At 38.5% G+C, this 20,806-nt stretch overlaps 1 long non-coding RNA gene across 1 annotated transcript; it reads left to right on the forward strand.

Moving 5' to 3' along the window:
- The first annotated feature begins 11,027 nt into the window (after window positions 1-11,027).
- Window positions 11,028-13,153, forward strand: LOC104736923 (uncharacterized). The gene is made up of 4 exons (XR_759663.2): window positions 11,028-11,446; window positions 11,540-12,006; window positions 12,127-12,201; window positions 12,796-13,153. It is a non-coding gene; the product is annotated as an uncharacterized LOC104736923 (long non-coding RNA).
- The last annotated feature ends 7,653 nt before the right edge of the window (window positions 13,154-20,806 follow it).

Here is a 20,806-nt window from a genome sequence, read left to right on the forward strand (position 1 = left end):
ATAATTAATTTATTTCTATATAATTTTTTATTTTTAGTTTTAACTACTAAAATTTATAAATTATTAGTATCTAAGATTTATTTTGAAAAAAATTGGGCATGACCCTTTGATGCAGCGCAAGCCTTACTCTTGTTGGGATTTATCGAGTGATTTCTTGCCCAATAAGTTACTTGGTGTTTTGTTAGCTTTCATATTGTTTTGTTAGGATTTCAATTTGGTTTTTGTCCTTGTGTTTATCTTATTAGGATTAGGTTGAGGTTTGGTCTTATCAATTTTTTTAGCGTCAGTTTCAATTGCGTCTCATGACTCTATAACTAGAGCTCGTGCCCCTCTTGTAACATCACCATTGAAAGAAATAAGAAAAAACCCAAAAACTGAGATAGTCTTAACTACCCAAATCAAGAGCTTCTCATAGCCCTGTAAGGAGGACTTGCATCCATTTTTCCTTCGATCTTGAGTACTAGACCCGAGCTCTAACCTATCTCATCTCGTGTTACTTCACACACTGTCTCTCTCTCACGCTGATACATAGAGTTTTAAACCCTATTTTCCTACTGCAAGTGCACAGCAAAGAAGTAGTACTTAGGGGTCGAATCCCACGAAAACCAAGTTTTACTCTATGGTTCTATTGGTTCAATTTCAAGCTAAGACAATTCAAAGTTGGGTTTGTTTGGTAACAGTAATGCGATTAAAACGGTATAAAAAAGCAATAAGCAAAACACTAGATCAGGGGTAATTCTCGGGAATTTCAGAGATAGCAACTAAACAACTATTCAGGGCATAGATTAAGTACCAGTCTAGAACTCAAACATAAATATAAACTGATCCACTGTCGTGGTATCAATAACTCTATCTGATCGATTCTGTGCGGAAACGCGGAGCACGTGCTCAGACATCCGGAGCACATGCTCGGCGGTCCATAAACCCTAAACTGTCGTTTGAGCCCAGAATCGCAGACAAGCATTAAAGAACAGGAATGATAAGTTCACAAATCACCTACACATCAACTTTCGCAGGTCTAGGATAATTTGCCCACTAATGTCTTTTCTAGCAACCTATTACACTTTTGATGAATATATAAACCTAGAATCATAGATTGGGTGATCAAATCAACCTAAGCATTAAGTCTAACAATAGTGAAGACAATCGATTATATAAAGCCCTATTTGTGTTCTGTTGCTAACCCATGAAACCCCTTTTGAAACCCCTAATCTAGCTAAGAAAACTACTGAGACATAGAGAAGTGAGTAACCAACATAGATGAGAAATTCAATAGCATAAAAATATAAAAATCACAAGGGTTCAGAATATGCTTCACAAGGTATCCGCTCTTCTCCCTCTCACAAAAGCGTCGCTCAAAAACCAAACGAAAAGGTATATTATCTCTCCTAAAAACCCTAGGTTAAATAGCATACAAGTAGAGAAAAATAAGGGAAGATTCCAAATTCAAATCTCCCTATTAAAAAGCGATCTCAACCCTCTTTCTCTCACAAAGGATCGCCTAAAATAAGGGGAATTAGACAGGGATTCGGCGCCTAGATGCTTGCCACGTGTCGTCATGAAACCGTAGAGTTGGGAGCATGTGCTCGGAAATTGGGAGCATGTGCTCCTGGGTCTAAAATCAGCTTTTCTGCTCCAATTCAACTCCTTTCTGCTCCGATTGCTCCTACTGTTCCAATCCTTGCTTTTAGCTTCCTAGCCTCTTATTATAACCTGAAAAGGACTCAAACAACTACAAAACTATCAAATAAACGGGGTCAAAGTGAGTCAAAACCGTAACATATCACACGTCCCATGTTCCGTTCACGCAAAACAGAGCGCCAATACCTCTCCATAGTTTCCACCCCCTTATCAGTTGGTATCAGATTCTTCTCAATCCGACCTCGTCACTGTCATGGCTCCACCTCCCAACCAAGTCACTGACTTGACAGATTTGCGTTATGTTATTCTAACCGCTACCAAAAATCTGTACGTCGCACTTCAGACATCATTAGCAGAAATGAATCAGGCTGTTAACCGACTCGATGCAGCGTCCAGTAGTCGTGGTAGCAGATCATGATAACCTTCCTCTTGTTGAACATCAGCACCGTGAAGTTGCTAATTTTCGCAACCACGATCACCGATAGAGTGAAACAAGATGGGAACCAAGCTTTCGTGTTGATATTCCAAAATTCCATGGCGGGATTCGAGGCGATGGGTTACTGGAATGGCTCTTTGTCGCTGATGAAACCCTTGATTTCAAGGTTGTACCAGATGATCGGCGCGTTCCTCTCGTTGTCACGCGTTTTCGCAGTCATGCTTTGTCCCGGTGGCAGCAAACTAAGTCCACTCGCTCTCGAAGTGGCAAGGACCCCATTTGTTCATGAGAAAAGCTGAAGAAGAAGAAGTTGTGAGCTATGTTCATGCCTCACAATTACGACAAGACCATGTACAACGAGTTGCAAAACTTAAGACACGGATCTCGTACAGTTGATGAGTATGCTAAGGAGTTCTATCTGCTCTTAACCCGCAACAAGCTTTTTGATAGTCAGATACAACTCGTTTCGCGCTTCATCTGTGGGCTGCGGCTCCAACTCTAGAACACAATGTCACAGTTTGATCTGTATACGGTGGCTGAGGCTCATCGGCGTGTTGCGTCCTTTGAGCAACAACAACGTGTGCCTTCGTGGTTGTCTCCTAATCCTAGGAGTCGCTTGTCTGACTGGATTCCACAGTCCTCTTCTCGTGGCATAAAAGAGCAACCCACGACAGAACAGAAACCCGTTGTGAAGCATGAAGAGCAAGTGTTACGTCGATTGAGGCGTAATGCCTTTAGATGATTTGCTTGTGGCGAGACAGGCCATCGTCAAACGACATGTTCAAACTACAAATGTGGTGGTCTACTGGCGGAGGAAAATTTCAAAGATGATGATGGAGAAGATGAAGAACTACAAGATGACAATGATGACCACGCGAAGGCAGATGGTCGTATTCATCATACAAGTGGTGATCAAGGCTTGTCATTGGTGTTGAATCGAGTTTGTTTGACGTCTCAACAACGCGAGGAACATTGGCTTCACCACTAATATTTTCTGCTCAACGTGTACCATCAAAGGCGAGTCGGCACCTTCATCATCAATTCTAGAAGCTCCCGGAATGTCGTATCAGCGGCAGCGCTCCAGAAACTTGGGATAGCGTGTGAGCCTCATCCAGCTTCTCAAACGTGGTTTCAAGACGGAGTTCCACACGAGTTTCTCATCAAGCTTTAGCTAGTGGCGTTTTCCATTGGTCCTTTTTACAATGATCGTTTTTATTTTGATGTGGCGCACAAGGATATTTGTCACTTGGTTCTTGGACGTCCTTGGGAGTACGGCAGGAAGATCATGCATAACGGGCGTACTAATCCCTACCAATTCTTTTGGTAAGCCCATAACATTGTGCTCCTTCCTTCTCGTGAGCAATCCTTGTCTCCATATACACCTCTACCCCCTTCATCATCGCACATGATCCGTACTGGCTCCTTGCTTTGTTCGTATTCTGAATTCGACCAAGAATTTCATCAAGAAGGCATGGCCTTCGCACTAGTCGCAATATGTTCCTCACCATTTATAGTGTCATTTGCTATGTCTACCGACTTATCAACGTTGTTGCAGGAGTTTGCAAACGTCTTTCCTACAGACCTGCCATGGGGAATTCCTCCGTTACGTGATATCCAACATCAAATTAACCTCACTCCTGGAGCTACTATACCGAACAAACCTGATTATCGCATGAGTCCTAGTGAGAATGAAGAATTACAGTGATAAGTTGAGAAATTGTTGAACAAGGGTCACATAAGTGAAAGTTTAAGTCCTTGCATGGTTCCTGTTTTGCTCATTCCAAAGAAAGATGAGTCTTGGCGGATGTGTGTCGACAGTTGTGCCATCAATAAGATCACCGTTCACTACCGTTTCCCTATCCCTTATTTGGATGACATGTCGGACCAAATCGGCAAGGCTTGCATTTTTTCAAAGAGTGACTTGAAGAGTAGTCTTGAAATACCTCATTCATCAAATGCATGAATGCTACCGGCGCATTAGTGAGTCCAAAGGGCATCACCACGAACTCATACTGGTCGTACCTTGTTCGAAACGCCGTCTTCATCACATCCTGCTCATAGATCGAGATTTGGTGATAACTGGAGGCTAAATCGATCTTTGAGAACCAACTTGCTCCTCTGAGTTGATCCAGCAACTCATCTATCCGGGGTAGTCGGTACTTATCCTTAATATTGATGTTGTTAATCCCACGGTAGTCTATGCACAGCCGCATACTCCCATCCTTCTTTTTAACAAACAATATTGGGGCTCCCCGTGGCGATGAACTTGATCAAATAAATCCCTTCTCCAATAAATCCTCCAATTGAGCCTTGAGTTCAGCCAACTCAGCTGGCGCCATTCAGTATGTTGCCTTGGCAATTGGGGTAGCTCCCGGTTCCAAATTAATGGTAAAAGGATGACTCCTTGGTGGTGGCAATCCTTCCAAGGGTCTGAACACATCCTCATAGTCTTTGACTATGTAAATATCTTCGACCTTCAGGTCTTCAGTATTGTCTCCTCCATCAGCAGTTAGAGTGACCAGATACACACTCTTCTCCTCAATTGAGTTCCCAACTCTTAATGCTGATGCGAAATAAGCTCCCTTGCTAGGGCTGATTCCACAAAAGATGAGAGGTGTCCTTCCTCTCCTCTCCATAATAACTCTGCTTTTGCTGCAGTCAAGATGAGCTTCGTACCCTGACAGCCAGTCCATTCCAAGAATGACTTCGAATCTCTCCAAAGGCATTACTAACAGATTTGCAGGAAGAGTCACGTCTTGAATAACCACTAACACTTCTCTCAGCATCCATCGGGTCTTCAATGGCGATTGATTCCCGGCGGTGTGAACAATCACATTAACCTCATTCACAAACCCATTCTCAAACTGCCCGACCACATCAGGAGTCACAAAACTGTTGGTTGCTCCAGAATCGAACAATACATGCGTGGGGTTACCACTCACTAGTAATGTTCCTCACGCATGAATAAATAAATATGCATGAAATAACCAAAACGCAAGCACCAACACACAACACACAATCACACAATCACACAACAAGGAGTTAGAACCCAGACAAACCTGTTACGGGAACTTTCTGAGATCATGAGGGTTTGGTTCCTAAGGCATAAACATTAGTAAGGGTTGTTTGCTTCTTCGCTGGGGGTTTCTTAGCCGGCGACGTTGTCGCAGCTCGGTTGGGATGTTTGGCGTTCGGTTTTGTCGGCTTCAAAGGACATGAGGTCGTGTAGTGGCTCGTTGCTCTGCAAAAGAAACATGTGACAAACGCAAGTTTGGGAGACTTGGTTTCCAACAATATAGGACAGGATCGGGCAAAATGTCTGACCTGACTGCACATGTAACATCCCCTTGGGTCCATGTTAACTGATGTGTGTCCACCTTGATTTGCAATCATACAACCCTTGCCACGATTGCGATTCTGATTTCGGTTGATCTCTTGATTATTCTTCCGAAAATTCATCACCTTCCCTTGTGACACACCTTCCTTCTTCTTTTCTCGAAGCATCTTGATTTTCTCTAACTCAATCCTTTCTTCCACACTAACAACTCTCTCCTCAAGTTTTGAAACACTTGCATAAGTTACAGCTCAGAGTCTGCTTGAAATCTCTGGTCGGAGTCCCTTCATGAACCTCCGCACCATTGACGCTTCATCGTCATTCCCATTGTACAAGTACTTCCGAAGTCTTGTAAAAATTTGGCCATAAACCCGTACACTCTTATCTCCTTGCTCCAAGCTTATAAATTGTTCCTCCAAACGATCACGAGATTCAGGAGGGAAATACTTAAGCTCAAACTCCTTCTTGAATGTTTCCCATGTTACGATTACGTATCGGTAGCGAGATGATACCGTTTCCCACCATGCTATTGCATCTTCCTCTAAGAGGTTGACGGCAATCCGCCTTTAATATTTCATTGGACATTCAGATATCTCAAAATGCATCTCCAAATTGAGTAACCATCTGTCCGCTTGCACCGTGTTCGTTTCTCCTTTGAATTTCCGAACACCTAGATCCTTCATCATCTTTACTAGCTTCACAAAGTGTCCAATTGGCGTATCCGCTAAAGGGTCTCCTGGGTTTTGTTGTCGTTGTTGTTGTTGTATCATGTGCGTCAACAAGGTCTGTATCATTGCAAGAGTTTGTTGTGTCTCGGATGTTTGCTGTCCTCTAGTGTTCCCTTCTTGGTTTCCTCGATTTCCTCTAGCCATTGCCGCATTTGGGTATATAGGAAATGGCTCAACAGGTGTGTAGGGTTGAGCTCATGGATATGTGTTCTCCGGCGTATCATATCTCATTGATTACCACGGAGAGTACCTCGGTGTATCTCCTGGATTATCCCAATTAAACATGTCACTCACAAGTGGTGCATGAAAATCTCGAGCAGCACCATAGCTTGGCTCGTCATCCATATAAGGACCCCATTCCTCCGCCCCAAACAGTTGACCCCAACTCTCCTCCTGACCGAACGGTTGTCCCCAGTTCTCCTCTTGCTCTGGTGGAGGGTCTCTCGATCCAGTTCTCCCCGAACCTTGACTAGACATCTGCAGCCAGTGATAGCAAGGTAACTTAATCCCATCTACCTAAATGTTGAACGAACCAGAATTCCTAAGTGCCCTTATGCGACCATTTGACTCGAAAAAATATTTTAGAAAATAATACGAGTAATGCGAGGCATTATAACCTTGCTCTGATACCACCGTTGTGATGCCCCCGAACCGTTCTATGGCCAACCTGCCCAAAACAGCCCCGAAATGCTACTTTGGAAACAATCACCAACGATCTGGCCGAGGTTCTAAAACCCATTTATAGCCTTGGCTAGTCCAACGGTGGTGTTTCCGCCACTTCAGACACCACTTAAACTTGCCAACCCTCGTGATGCCCAATCGTTGAGCCAACCCGGACTAGGTCATTATCAGTCATTACTCGTACGCGAATATAAACCAAGACTTTTATTAAATAAAAATATTTCACAAATATTAACAAAAAGACTTAACGAGTTTGTGGCCAGGCCCATCGCCAAAAGGATTTACATATTTTTCTTAGTACATAAAACATGTTTTTTCTTTACACAAAGGCACAAAAAATACTTTCCGGGCTCCTATCGTCCAACACGCCCTCTAACTCCCCTCTACTGGTTACCTGCAGGACAAATATTATCATAAGTAATCTTCTCAGGGGTCCCTGCAGAAGATTAGATTCCCTTCCCACCCCAAATCATGGAATTAATCAAACACCACACAACAATCAATTATAGAAGCATGTGGAAGGTAATATGCCAAATAAACCCAATGCAAGCAATCAAACAAAAGCAAACTTGAATAAAAAGAAAACTATTTTTAATCAAGTTTACTAGGGCCCAGACGTGCTGCCTTTGGCCAATCCACCCCTCATTTACCACATTACAACCACAAAATCATGCAATCGGAATTTCTCCTCTTCAACTACATCGTCGTGTAGAGCTCCGGCCATGGTAGCTAACCAAGTCTCTCCGAGCACTCAACATGCAACTCAGCACTTTTGTCTGGTGCATGTTGTAAATAACCAGGCGAAGGTCAGACACATCCCTGTCTTAGTGTGCTTATGGCTGTTGGACCTCTTGTCTCAACACCACACACTAAGACTTCCAGTTTTATGGTATTTAAGTTAATACGCCTTATAGAACTTATAAAACACTAAGTACCACCACTTAACCTCACATGAAATATATCAAAAAGGAGATCTATGCTCATGTCTTAGTGTGCTCAAGACTGTTGGACCTCTTGTCTCAACACCACACACTAAGACCTTCATTTTTGTGGTATTTAAGTTTATAAGCCTTAAAGAACTCATAAAACACCAAATACCACCAGATAACCTCACATGCAATAGATCAAAATGCGGATCAACAATCATGCATTGATCTACCATGGAGCACACCCCACACTTAGCAACCAACCCAAAGTGCATGAAAACTTCAAGAAAATCTAATAAGAAAATGCAACTATATGCACATGCAAACTGACACTAGATTGAGTCGTTGACAATAATCTAGCTCAGATCTATGCTCCCTGAACTCACAGAATCTCGAAGAACACCAGTGAAACCGTTGGAATCCTTGGTAGCTTCAACTCCACTTCGCAGATGCAGCAGCTGATCAGCGAGACTTCTAAGACTTGGCAAAAATTCTTCAGAGCTTCGCACTCTTTCTTCATCTCTCACTCTCGTTTTCTCTCTTTGCATCCCTTGGGCGAAATGGAAACTCTCTCTCTTTTCCAAAGTGAAGAGAAGAATAGTTTATATAGAGGCTTAGAATCGATGGTGTGTTGACACCTCAGGGGGTGAGGTGTCAAGCTCACATTCACCCAACTTGCATGGCATCAAAGAATATTCTTCTCCACTTTCTCCAATTTTCGATTAAATTAACACTTAGTGGAAAAATCCCACTTAGTGTTAATTTAATATTATTTCTTTAACTTAGTGGATTTTTTCCACTAAATTTTTGCCACCTCGCGTCCTCTATAAATATTAGCTCGACCGTGCTTGGTCCAATGGTACTTGGTACGACGGTCCATCCGTCCGTATGGGCGACCGTACGTTCTTCCGTTTGGTCGTTCACAACTCTTTGGTCGTTCTCCTATACTTCCCTTTGGTTCGTCCCATCCTTCCCTCCATGTACGTCTGGTACGTCCGTCCGTTCCACGTACGTCTGGTACGTATGTCCGTCTTTACGGCCATTTGATTTGCCTATTGCCCGATTAATTTTTCTTCGGACACTCCTTTGGCAAATCCTCTCTACTTTGTCTTTGCTTCCCTTTCAACTACTTTCCCGGTCATTTCCTTAGGGAAATTTTATTCTGTAGTGAGGATCACTACAATTACAGTAATTAAAAAGCAAAAAAATGGCTGCCAAATTCAGCCGCTTAATGTCATAACTCAACTGAAAATTTGTCAGCTGTAACTAAATGATATTCTAGTACTTAATCTTTTGTTACTAAGTCAGCCGTAAAATGGCCGAGTTGTCCGATTAGTCAGCTTATGACGGTTGAGTTATAGTTCTTAACAATAACTCAGCCGTAATGACATCTCATAAGTCAGCCATTGTTCATAACTCAGCCAGCCGGAAAAAGTTAATTCAGCCGTGTCGTAGTGATAACACAACCAAAATTTTAAAAATTCAACCATCGGGTAAAAACTCAGCCTTCATAACTCAGCCAGATTTCATTAAGTCAGTCGTAATGCTTGGCTGAGTTATGCTCTAGGTCATCTGTCCGCTCTAACTCAAATGTTTTGTCCATAAGACAGCCGCAACATACTGTAACTCAGCCGTCATTACCTCTGTAACGCGATACGACTGAGTTATTTAATACACGTCAGTGATTTCTGACGTGGCAATGACATTTTTTAGGCATGTCAATTAGGGCCAAAGCTCGCAGGCTGGCCCGGCCTGACCCTGAAAAACACCGGGCTCGGGCTTAAATATATATGTCCAAAAAAAATCGGGCTTTTCGGGCTCAGCCCCCTCGGGCTTTAGGATTTTCCGGACTTAGCCTGACCGGGATCGGGCCAACCCAAAAAGCCCTTTAACAAATATATTTGTACCTTTTTGTTAACATTTTTGTTTGATTGCAATATTTGATTAATAATTTATTGTAAATAAAGTTTAAAACTCTAATCATAGTTTTCATATTTACTTAAGAACCTTACTTAATACTTTTAAAATTTTTATCCATGATATTTTATATGAATTATATATTATCTTATTTGGTTAAAGTATAGTTTTAAACTTTTTTTTTAAATTAAGTTGGTTGTAGTGAATATAGATGAGTAATTAAAATTTTGATTGATTTGTTTTATAATGCACTATTAAATACTGCTTTTTAAGACTTATAAGTTTGAATTTTTGATTTGGAAAATAAGTCCGGAAAAGCCCAAAAATTCCTGAAGCTCTGTTAGGACCGAGCTCGAGCTTTGAAATATAGGTTCGGAAATATTTCGGGCCGACCTGACCCGATTGACACCCCTAGCATTTTTGTAATTATGTTTTTTCCTGTAATATAAAACAAGGGCACACTAGGTATTTTGAAAATACCCGAAATATCCTAGTAATAAAAAAAAAATTGTATGGTTATGATAATATTACCTAAAATGTATGGGATGTGAGTAAATCTCCCCTTTTTTCAATTTTATATTTATAGAACATATATATATATATATATATATATAATGATATATAAATTGTTAATTAATTTTTTGATCTGCGGTTGACCTGGATCGACCGGTTCACAATCCGGTTAGGGTTTTAAAACATAACTTCTTGTTCTTGTCAAAATTAAAAAAAAAAAATGTATCTCCTAATCTTTTTGTTCTTGCTGCTACCGGTTCAGATTTACTCCGGTAGTTCCTCGCCGCCGCTTCTAATCTCCTTCGGTCATAGTTCCTCGTTGATGTTTCGATCTCCTCCCACAGTCCACTGGGTTCTTGACAATTGTATTTTCCTGTATAGTAGATAATATTGGTGGAGTTATTGTAGAAAATAACCAGTAATGTCTTGTACATACTTGACATTGCTAGCTTTTGTGGAGTACATTGTATAAACCTATCATATAAGCACCATAATCCTTGCTTGGTCTGATTTAGATATGATTATTCTCAAGAAGTCCATGTCATTTTCAAATCATCAAATTATTAGAAATATAGTTAACATCCGCAAACAAGTTTGTTCTCCTATAATTAACTCTCGGTCACTTTAACCACTAACTACTAAGACACTTAAACATTTTTACGGCCGGTTATTTAATTAATATAATTACGGCTGCAAACTTGTGCTTGCCTTGCTTGGCGTCATGGCCAGCACTCCTCCCAGAAGAAGTGTGTGCATAGAAATACTAGAATAAGCACACTAACGAGTTTCGTGGCCTATAAAAACTTTCGTTCTAGTTTAGTGGATAAAGATGAATTAAAGACAAGGTTGCTCAGTCTTGAAAACCAATGTATCTCTTCTTCTTTCATTTCTTAATTATACGATCAAATTAACACACATGATTAGGCTTTTCAGCAAAAAGATAAATAATTTTTTTTTTCCAGATTATTATGGAATTAGGACCTTTTGTCCATACTTACAGATTTAGGTGTTTTAATTCAACTAGAAAGACGAAATTGCCGTCCTCACATAAACGATCGATTATCTCTCTCTCTCTCTCTCTCTCGTCTCAAACAAAAAAATTGGCTTGACCCAATGTTCCTTAAGCTTACACAAAATCAAACAAAAATTGAGCTCATGGGTTAATCTGGATGAAGATCATCACTACGGTCTCAGTTCTCGATTTTGATTCCGGAAAGATGAGCACCACTACGACTTTTTTCATTCAAGCTCCAAACCCTTCTTCATGGAGGTATGTGGGAACGATTATGATTTTTTTATTCTATTTTCTCTTTTTTTTTGCACTTTGTTGATGGAGTAACTCTGGATTTTATTTTTTCTAAAGATCGTCACTCCCCCATTTCCGAATCTGCAATTTTGGATCTGCGGTTTCAATTCTGACAAAGTTATCATCTGTGCATGTCCGCCATAGCTTCTATTCGGGAAGATCTGTGCCACCATGATGTCGTCATTAGACGATTGTGTTCAGCTTTGTAGTTTCTTTCCCATCGTTTCCTCTGTACTATTTGAAGTCATCACTATTGGAGTTTGAATGCTAGATTGTGGTGATGTTGTAAACTGTCTCGTTTCAGATAACTAATGTGGAGTTTGTTATCATTACTTAAGCTATATCAAGTTCTGCTCATTATGATATTGTTCTTAGCTAAATAAAAAGTGAAATGCAGATCACAAAAGTAACTAAAAAGTGATAGAAGCCTCTTGCTACTAGTCTTCATATGGAAAACAATTCCAAGAGAATAAGAACACTAAACCATTGTTCTAGGAGTGAAGCTTATCAGCTCTTGAGCGAACGTATGAATCTCAACTCTCTTAAATAAATTAAGTTGTTTATCCTTTCTGTCAATGTCTGTTCTTCTTCTATCAATTGTTGCTATGTTAAATATCTGATGAGTCATTGTATTCTCCTTGTAGAAAATCTTACTCTAAGAGATGAAGTTTGTTAATTCGCTGCTTATGCAGTCAAGGAAGCTGATGCTAGAGTTATAGGTACTACCTCTTCTTCTAAGTCATTAAACTTATATCTCACTGACTTGCGTTTTATCTTGTCCATTGGGTTCTCCGTCTTCTAGACCTTAGGGTTTAGTTTCTTTTCTTAATTAAATACGTGTTAATGTGATTCTCTTGGGTGTACACTTGTAAATGACTTTAGGGTTTAGTTTGCCCTTGTTTCCATTCTTTAAACTACCCTTCTTAGCTCATTGATTGTCCCTGTCATTTTTCAATTTAAAATCCAGTTTTAAATCATATTTTGCGCTTTGACCCCATGTTTTATATAACCTTATCTTTCACCAGCTTGCGGTTTTTCCAGTTTCGTTCTTTCCCTTTGTCTTGTACACCTTACAGTTTAGTTTCTTGTTTAAAATTGGTGTTTATGTAATTCCCTTGGTTGATCCTTGTTGTTGTCTTTAGGGTATAGTTTCACTAATTGATTTTCCATTACATTGTTAGATGTATATTGCATTGTCCCTTCCTGTTCCCATTTGGGTTCTCTATTGTATTGTACTTAGAGTCACGAGTTATGCAACCTAGAGAATCAAATAACACTTCTTTGTAATTACTATCCATCTCATTTGATGTCAGGTGCATATGTGGAGTTACCAAATAAGATAGTATGACATCAAGTTCTTGGTCTGCAATGCTTATATGTCTATTTTATTTCTAATCAAATTCAATTCAGGTTTCAAATATTTAGGAACCCATTTGGATGAGCTATCATCGAATTTTCTTGTGAGTTTTATCAAGAGTTGTGCGTTATACCTAATTACTTGGGTTCTCCTAGTTCCTATTTCTCCTAGGGTTTAGTTTTAATTCTTGAAACATATAGAGTTATGTTATCTCGTCATATTGTACATAATTTTGTACAGAGTTTTATATAGTGTAATTTAGTTTATTTTAAGATTTAAAAGTGGAATAAAACTCAATAATGACAAGGGTAAAATCGTCTATTCCCTTCTCTAAAAATGCGTAAAGAGGCAAGTATGGACAAAAGTACTCTATTTCAAAGTTTCAATCCATAAAATGCCTAATTCTATAAATATCTCATATATATTATTTAGTTGAACTAGCTCGATCTCTGTTTCCAATGAAAGCACTAGTTGCATGATGTCGGTTTGGTAGAAAGAACAAACATGCTTACAATAGAAGAACTAAACATCGAACCTTTCACATTCCAACAATAGTATGAGAGTAGACAACAAGAAAAGTGGTATAAATCTACTCTTGAAATGATTATATGCTATTATACCGAAATGTTGCTTCCATTATAATCCCTATAATATTTGAAATAAATTGATAACTAAGCATAATATAAGCAATATATAAGCAAAAAATGAGAAAGTACAAAAAATAAATGATAGAAAGATAAAAACTGTAGCTTGGAACTGATAGTTTAAGTAGCTTTTTATATGTATCATACATTCTCCAAATTCAACTATTTATATGTCAGTTATTTATTTAACAATGTGTTATTTTGACAAGAGCAATGACTTGTTAAAACTAATTATTCAATAGATTCTTGTATGCTTTCCCACAAATGTTAGAAAGCTTGAGTATGACCAAGATGTCTTTTGTGCAAATTTGTCGAGAACATCACCTATGAAATGAAAGTAGAAGACTTCTTTAATTTTCTTGTGATGGAATGTAGATTAAGTGTTTAATCGATAATGATTTACTTGACCAAACTAATTGTGAAATGTGGAGAACAAAAACTAAATAAAGAACTTTCATCATGAAATCTATATGCTGACGGTCAATCATGTTACATTAATCCTTGTCTAGGTTAAATTTTAAATATAATAGATATACTATGTACGTAGTATCTATACAAGTATAATTGCAGCAGTTTTTACTCAAAAATATGTTTTTGGAAATATCTACCATTAATTATCATTAAATACTTATGTTCATATCCAAACAAGTTTAGTTAACCCTATCTACTATCTTTATAACCAAACACAATTAAATAGTTTAAATATTGATATATATATATATATAGATATATATAATATTCTATAATTAATATAGATATTTAGAAGATTTATTCTAAATTTAAATTTTTATTCTCCTATCATTTCTTTTTTATTTTAATTTTTAAATGTAGTCAATCATCATAATCATATAGTAATAAAGTTAATAAAAATAAATATTTTTCTACATATATTGTGATTTGAATTTTTTAAAACGAACATATATTATTCAATAATATAAAAATTATGTGTTTAAATTGTTCATATAAACTAACATATAATCTATAATAACATATTCCTCTTAATTTAAGCTATATTGGTAGGTTTTATTTTAATTATTTCATATTTGTAGTAAGTTAGATACAAAATAAAATATCAAGTGATAAAATTTTAAGACGTTTATAATTTTTAACTGATATATCTAAACTTAATAAAAAGTAAAATTAGAAATATTTAAACATATTATATTTTCAAAATAACATCAACAAATTATATTACATAACGGATATATGACATGTCAGGATTGAATTGATAATAGTAAAAAATAAAGGGCTAAATCCTCATTTTACTATTTTAACAACATCAATATAAAATACATATTAAACAAAAATTGTTGTGCGGTATACTACAGATTATATACTAAATCACTAAAATTAACAATGAATACATTAACAAAATTAGTATTAAAATAGTACATTAACAAAAATATGTAAAATCTTGCCATGCGGTATACTGCGGGTCATAATCTAGTTATCTATTACAATATGTGCGATATTCTTTTATATATAATATATATCATAAAAATTAGTTGGTCACTTATTTAGGGTATTTTATCAATATTGTTTGGTGTTTATGTAAAATACGATGTTTTGCTATCCATCCATAATATCGAAACAAAACACGTGTTTGTTGAAGACAATGAGTGATGTTACATGTATATTTTACAGTAAAACCTCTATAAATTAATAATGTTGGAACCATGATATTTTATTAATTTATAGTGATATTAATTTATCTATAAATTAATATTTATTATTTTATCATGTAAATTAATAATCATTAATTTATAGATATATACTTTAATTGTTTAAATGATTAAAATTATGAATTGAAACAATTTTAGCAAAATAAATTAGACTTTAGGATGTTATCAGTTTAGAATTGAATTTCTAATGTTTAGAAAACATTATTGACAATAAATTATAAATACTCTATAAAACTATCAAAATAAAAATGGTACATATAGAAATTGATTTTTTTTTAAAAAACTTAGCTATTTTTAGGACATTGTATAGAGTATTCTCTATCATTATAGTTTGAAAAGAAAACATAACAATTATTTATAGATATAAGTTTTAGAAGAAAATTCAGAATTTTAAAGCATACATATATCAACATATATATATATATATATATATATATATATATATTTACATGATTATTAATTTACAATATTATTTGAACCATATTTTACATGGGAATTTGAAAAAATTATTATCTTATTATCTTATCAAATTTTGATATTTTTTACACTGGCCTGACTTGAGACTAACAAAATTTATTAATTTATAGTGTTTATTAATTTATAGAGTATTAATGTAATCAGGTTTTACTGTATAAACTAATCAAAATATAATAAATGTATACATATCTCTTGACATTATTTGTTTTTTATTGTTCAACTTGAATTTATGAGAAAAATGAAAATTTACTATGATATTCGAACATGTAGTTTAAATTGTTCATATAAACTAACATATACTCTATAATAACATATTCCTCTTAATTTAAGCTATATTGGTAGGTTTTATTTTAATTATTTCATATTTGTATTAAGTCAGATACGAAATAAAATATCAAATTATTATTTTTATATAGAAATCTCTTTAAACTATAAAATTTAATTAGGGTTTTAAAAAAAAACCGCGGTACACTGTGGGACTAAATTATATATTATTATATTTAAATAATAATTTTTAATTTATTTAGTTTTAGAATTCTCAATTAATTAACTTTTTCTAATTAATTTATAATTTTGTTCAAAATGTTTTTTCTTCTTCTTACATTTTATACCGTTTATAACCTAATTACATCAAATTTGTTATTGGATAGAATATAAAATTTTAGATTTTTTTTTTTGTTTTCGAGAACTAGAGAGAGGTGTATGCCTATATGGTATGTTAGTGTATATTTTTATGTGTATACAATTTTTTTTTTGGAATATTAATAATGTGTTATAGTATGTGTAATATTTTGTAGCTCATATATTAAATAATTTATAAGTTAATTTTCTAAACTATAATTACAAATATATAGTATATGGAATAAAATAATAGTTTTAGTATTGGTTCTATAATCCAAATCTGCCATGTTAGGCAAGTCATGCAACATGTTCAAAGATTTTTAATCCGTAAAAACTCATCATACAAAACGTGTGAAAGTAAAAATAATGCATATACATCGAAAGATCCAACTTTTCCGTGTTTATGTATACAGAAATATTAGAATTGAAAATCAGAAAATACGAAAATTATAACAACAACATGAATATAGAGAAAATCAAATAGTATGTGAATGTCACATTTCATCCTTAAGCTCAAAATCAATGTTTAAAAGTGTAATGCCCGCAAATCAAAATTGTGCGTTTTGGGAAGGGTGTCAATCGACACCATGGTGGTATTAGTCGACACCACTAATTTCTGATTCGACCAGATTGAGTTTTTGATCGTTTTGGTTTAGTTTGGTTTAAAGAAAACCATTAAACCGAGGTTTAAAAGGGAGAAAACGACCTAGGGTCGTGTTTTTGTCGTTTTATGCCGCTTGAGAGAGAGAGAAAGAGAAGAAAACAATTCATAAAGATTCTTGAGAGAGTTTGTGAGATTTTAAGGTGTTTTTGGTGAAATCTTGTTGTGTGAGTGAAGATCCAGGGCTAGGAACGTGGTGGGAAGGTTGTTGTGGTGGTAGTTTCGTCTTTTGGGCTTAGATCTCATTGTTTGGCTAAGGTGAGTGCATGACCATGGCTTAGCTAAGCTAAGATCTCTGTTTCTGTGATATTGTGTGTTGTTTGGTTGTTTGTTTTGGTTGTGTGTGAGTTTTTCATAGCTCCTAAGGCTTGGATTCGTTTCTAGGATTGTGTGGGACGAAGAGGAAAAGTTTGGAGCCAAGATTCGGAGGTTCTGTTCGAAGGAAATCACTGCTCGCCAGTGGTGTCGGTCGACACCAATGTGGTGTTGATCGACACCAACGCGAGGACGGCTCGGGAACTTAGCGAGTGTCGGTTGACACCATGTGGAGGTGTCGGTCGACACCCAAGTGGTGTTGGTCGACACCAGATATCCAGTGTCGGTCGACACCTTCTGGTATCGGTCGACACTCTTCTAACAGTAACCAGATCGTGTCGGGTCACTTGTTCATGTTCCTGGTTTGTTTTATCGTTGTTGTTTGTGGCATAAGAGATCTTATTGCTTGTGTGTATAGCCCAGTAGATGGGAGGATTGCCTCATTGAGTATTTATCAAATACTCATGCATCTCAATTTGTGTTTGTAGTGCAGGTAAAGGCAAAGTGTGATCGTGGAATAAAGGCAATGAAGAGGAAGATGTTCTAGGGACTCGATTGATTGTTGTCTGGTGTTGGTAGGTTGCTAGAGTTGAGTCCTAGAATGTTGTTAGGATTGATGGTTCTCTGGTTTATGTTGTTTGGATCATTAGTTTATGATTTGGAATTAATGTTGGTTATTGGATTATGTTTGGTGAATTATTCGTTAATGATATTGGTTATTTCGCCTGTTGATTGTGATTGTGGTTAGGTGGCTAGTAGGTATGGGACCACTTGTCATAGTTATTTATTATTATTAAAAAAAAGCGGGTCAGGTCGTTTCAGTTTAGTATCATAGCCCTTACGGTTCTAGGTTTGGGTTCACTAGGTTTTTGTTGTGTTGTCTGGGATTGCATGTCTTGATTGATTATGTGAGTTAGTCAATTGTGTGTGGCATGGAGTCCTAGAACATCTTCTTCAAGCCTACATTGTGATTCCACGGTTAGTTTTGTTTTTGTGTTCTGTTTATTGTGTGCTTAGTCTTCTGCTCATGGTAGTGCAGATGGTTAGAGAGGATGCTGTTTCTGGTCGTGGTCGTGGACGCGGACGTGGTCGTGGTAGGGGCAGAGTCCCAGTGGTTAGTGAGACTGCGGACCAGAGTGTGACAGCAGAGGGTGTTGGCGAGTCGCAGGGTGTCCAGGGGGATTCCATGAGTGTGGCCGGAGGGGGCGGTGTTGATGCTCCAGTGTCCGGTGATGTTAGGGCCCCAGGTGCGGGTGTCCCAGTGGGTGGAGTCTCGGGTGCGGGTTTGCTGGCATAGTTGTTGGAGCGGTTGCCACCTTTGGCACCGACTCAAGCTCACGGAGTGCCACCAGTGGTGGCGGAGGAGCGGCAGCCAGTGGCTGCGGATGTGGGGGTCCATTCTCGTTATATCAGCATGTTGACAGAGATGGATCGTATTCATACCAAGCGGTTTTTGGGAGGTACAGATCCTACCGCTGTGGAGGCGTGGAGGACGAGTATGGAACGTAACTTCCATACTCGGAGATGTCCTGAAGAGTTTTCGATGGACACCGGGGTCCACCTTTTGACTGGTGATGCTTAGTTGTGGTGGAGTTCTGTGGCAGTCAAGAGAGTGCGGAGGGAGATGACTTGGGCTGACTTCGTCTGGGAGTTCAACCGCAAGTATTTCTCTAGAGTGGCACTAGATAGGTTGGAGGTGCAGTTCCTTCAGCTAGCTCAGGGAACTCGTTCTGTGCGGGAGTTTGACTTAGAGTTCTGTCGACTTCTGAGGTATGGGGGTCGAGATCTTGAGTCTAAGGAGGCTCAGATCAGGAGGTTCTTGAGGGCCCTACGTGATGACTTGAGGGTTCACTGTAGGGGGCAGAGTTATGCTTCACGTCCAGAGTTGGTCGAGACTGCAGCAGGGATTGAGGAGGATATCCGGGCATAGTCAGTGGCGGCTAGCCCAGCAGTCCAGCCTAGTAGGGCTCAGCATCAGGGAGGTTCTAGCAAGGGCGGTAAGACTGCGCAGGGAACCAAGAGGAAGTGGAAGGCTAGGCAGACGTCGAGTGGTGCGAGTTGCTTCAGGTGTGGGAACAAAGATCACAAGATTGCTAGTTGTCCCAAGAGGAGTGCCCATCGACAACAGATCGTGTGTGCTACTTTTGCATGGAGCCAGGGCACATCAAGCCCTATTGTCCCAAGTTGCAGCCGGTAGCAGTGGTGGCGTTGCAGCAGGTGTAGCCGGAAGGGCAGTAGGTGGCACGGATTGAGCAGGCGCCACGGGTTTACACGAATGTAGAGATTTGTGGGACCAGTGCCGGGGCGATCACAAGTATAATCTTTGATACTTTGTCTTTGTGAATCCTTAGTAAGTTCGGATTTTATGTTGTCCTGTGATACAGTGTTAGGTTCTCAACACATGAGGTTTGTGTAGGGACCTTGTTGGTGGGCGGGTTTAAGTCCCACGTTATGTTTTATTCTGAAGCTACTCATAGCTTCATTACTCTGGAGTGCGCAGAGAGTGCGAGTATCGTGGGGGATCTCGGTGAGCGTACAGGAGTTGTCAGGGTTGCTGGAGGCAAGTTTCTGAGGGTCATTGATAGAGCGAGAGGTATCGATATTCAGATCTCGGGAGAGTCTTGGCCTGCGGATTTGCTTATCAGCCCAGTGGAGCTGTATGACGTTATCCTGGGGATGGACTGGTTGCATCGGCATATGGTTCATCTGGATTGTCATCGGGGTAGAGTGGAGTTTGAGCGTTCAGGAGGGAAGTTGGTTTTTCAGGGGATTAGACCGACTTCAGGGAGTCTCGTGATCTCGGCCATTCAGGCTGGGAAGATGATCGAGAAGGACCGTGAGGCTTATTTGGTTATTATATCTATACCAAAGTCAGTGGCGGAGTCTATGGTTAGCGGTATTCAGGTTGTAGAGGAGTTTGAGGACGTGTTCCAGTCGTTGCAAGGATTACCACCTTCTCGGTCTGATTCTTTTACGATTGAACTGGAACCAGGTACAACACCGTTATCCAAGGCTCCTTACAGGATGGCTCCAGCAGAGATGGCAGAGCTGAAGAAGCAGCTAGAGGATTTGTTGAGCAAGGGATTCATCCGTCCGAGTGTATCACCGTGGGGAGCGCCAGTTTTATTTGTTAAGAAGAAGGTTGGGAGTTTCCGCTTGTATATTGATTACAGAGGTCTTAACCGGGTCACTGTGAAGAACAAGTACCCTCTTCCGAGGATCGATGAGTTGTTGGATCAGTTGGGAGGTGCTACTTGGTTCTCCAAGATAGATCTGGCGTTGGGTTATCATCAGATCCCGATAGATGAGGCGGATGTGAGGAAGACTGCTTTCAGGACGAGGTACGGGCATTATGAGTTTGTGGTGATGCCATTTGGGTTGACTAACGCACCAGCTGCGTTTACGAGATTGATGAACAGCGTGTTCCAGGAGTTTCTGGACGTGTCTGTCATCATTTTCATCGACGACATCCTGGTTTATTCTAAGAGTCCTAAAGAGCATGCAGTGCATTTGAGGGCAGTTCTGGAGAAGATGCGGGAGCAGAAGTTGTTTGCTAAGTTGAGCAAG

The sequence above is a fragment of the Camelina sativa genome, chromosome 13 (genome assembly GCF_030686135.1).
Source record: "Camelina sativa cultivar CO46 ecotype springtype chromosome 13, ASM3068613v1".
NCBI lineage: Eukaryota > Viridiplantae > Streptophyta > Magnoliopsida > Brassicales > Brassicaceae > Camelina > Camelina sativa.